Source organism: Arachis duranensis, chromosome 7, assembly GCF_000817695.3.
Source record: "Arachis duranensis cultivar V14167 chromosome 7, aradu.V14167.gnm2.J7QH, whole genome shotgun sequence".
In the NCBI taxonomy this organism is placed as follows: Eukaryota; Viridiplantae; Streptophyta; class Magnoliopsida; order Fabales; family Fabaceae; genus Arachis; species Arachis duranensis.
In genome coordinates this window covers 3,996,843-3,999,698 of record NC_029778.3, presented here as the reverse complement: position 1 = coordinate 3,999,698, position 2,856 = coordinate 3,996,843, and positions in this window count along the sequence as shown.

Genomic DNA, 2,856 nt, shown 5'->3' with positions numbered 1-2,856 from the left:
CGCATAAGGGATATACTAGCTAGTGTGACATTTTCATATGTCCAGCCTCCGCCGCCTAGCCTTTTTGCGAACGTCCGATCGCACCGCACGAACTCTATACAGCCTCTTTTGCACTGCCCACCCGCCGGCGGCCGTGCAGCCTCCCTCGCAGCCAGTTAATCATGGTTGCTTCTTCTATTCATTTATCTCTTTCTTCTACTTCAATGGTCAGTTTAGGATGATCATTTTAATTTAGTAGGTATGCGGATGATTATTTTAATTCCTATGTGGATAATTATTTTGATTGGATTGGGTTTAATTATATATAATTAAAATATGTTAGATGTTCAATTCATTAGGTACGGGGATGATTATTTTTATGCTTAAATGGATGGTTATTTTTACTAGAGATGAAGTGGGATGATTATTGATGAAGGTGGGGATGGCAGCCAATTGAGAAAGAAGAGGGTATTGGAGTGAAATGTTTTGGTAAATTAGAATTTGAAATGGTTATTTTTTTTAAAATAACTAACTGGATTTTTTGAATATTTGAAATTTGATGTGAAATAACTAAATAAGAATAGTTTTCATTATTTATTTTTATTGGACTAAATAACTAGCCCATTGTACATATTATTAAAATTTTTTGTTGTCTTCCTAACGAGATTCTATTAAACTAAATCAAAAATAAAAAAGAGTTGACTTAATTGACTTGTATATATTATAGTTAGCTCTTTAAACTTCTTTTTATTGAAATACCGATATAGTTGCAGGATAATTGTTATTATTTTCTTATGCAACATCAATTAATTAGTTGATAAACTTATTAATAATTTAATATTAAATAATTTGTAATTAAGAAATACTAGTAATTAGTAGAACTAGTATCATTAAATTTGTTTCTTTTTTAAAAAAATATGATTCATTGAAAGCATGCATGGCGGCAGAGCAACCAATAAAGGAGGCACTCAATGATTCATTCATGAAAATTAATTTGAAGACGTAATAAGATTTGAATATTGCATGGTAATAAACTGTCTGTTAGTGCCGTTGATTATGGTAATCCAATTTTTTTAGTCATAATGCTTCCTACAAACGTTGTAGCTGCCAGAAAAAAAAAGGCACAATTTTTGTCTTGTGACTTATTGTGATCATTATACCCTTTTGCTATCTCACTTTCTCTTGTTTAGGATAGAGATTTCAATTTAAGGTTATTTCGATAAAAAATTACACAAATTAATATTTATTATTATTTAATAAAGATATAATAATTTTTAAAAATTTAAACATTATTCTCGTATTATTAATTATTTTATATAAACGAACAATCTGATATAAAGACTCATTTATTTAACGAAATAAAAATTTTGAAGATTAAAATTTATTAAAAATTAAAGTGTTCGACTAAAATATTTTAGGACCTGGTTTTTACTATGTTTTTTTATTACCTTTTAAAAGAATATAGAATATAGCTATATACTATAAAACATGGATATATAAATGCAATATATAAAAAAAATTCCTTAAATTGAATACTTGAATGGCAATTTGGATTACTGTTCATGATATATAGTAAAGTAATAATAAACAGTTCACAAATTGCTTATAAATATAAAACTAAATCAAAAATCTCTTTAACTACTTAAGTAGCTATCCCGCTAAACTACGCCACTTAATCAATTAATACTTGCTTACCACATTAAGTTAATTAACCTCATTAACTGTATAATCATTTAACCAAATCAATTAGTACTATTGTCTATTGGTCAACACCAACAATTATGTATGCATTTGGATTATTTAAGAATCAGTATTTTAGTGTAAAAAAATGGGTAATATTAGTTTAAATATAAGAAAAAATGATGGTCATACCTAGAATTTTTCTTTGTGACTATATATTTTTTGTCAAACACTGGGAAATTATTACTCCAATATAATATATAATTAATTCCTCTTACTATATATTATATATTAAAATTAATTTTTATAAACTAAAATAAAAAAGAATTATTTCTACTTAAAGAGTAACTCTATAATTTTAATTGGTATAGGGCTTCATATATAATGATTTAATTGACAGATAAAAAGTCGCATCAAATAATAACCTATGAGGGGTAAATTAAACTTTAATAAATCCTATGAAGTACCTAGAGCTATATATATGATTCGTTTTTTACTTCATTTTAAATCATGAGGGGAAAAAAGAAAAAGAAATGATTGTTATCGTATCAAAATATCATTGATCAATATCATATGAGTGTTGAAACTTGAAAGTTAGGTATCCGTCCATAAATTTAATCAAAAGCAGTTAGACACGCAAACAAAAACCAAAATTGATGAAACACCGGCGAATTGAATTTGAATAGCCATCTATGTGCACACAAGTGTCTTCAATAACCCTCCCACGGAAATTTGAATTTCTTAAAAAAATTGTAAATTAAATGTATAATTAACTATATATTATACACCAATAAATATCACTTATTGATATAATATTTCTAATTGTAGTTGTCTTTATTTAAAGTTTATAGTTGAAAATCGTTAGATTAGATAATAATAATTTAGTCAAACTTCACATGATGGAGATAATTGCTCCTGAATTTTTACTTTCTAATTTTCTTTTTCACATGGTAAGACTAATTTGTAGGGGTGAGCACGAGTCGATGTTTGATTCGGGTTCAAGGTGAAATTGGAACCGAATCGATCAAAATGTAATTGGTTTGGTTTAGTTTAGATTTGTATTTTTTGTATATGTACTTGAACCAAACTAAACCGATTAACAACGAATTGATTCAGTTCGGGTAATTGGGTACCCGATGATTTTGAAATTCATAAAAAAATCAAATTTTTATCTAAAAAATTCAACAAGTGCAATAA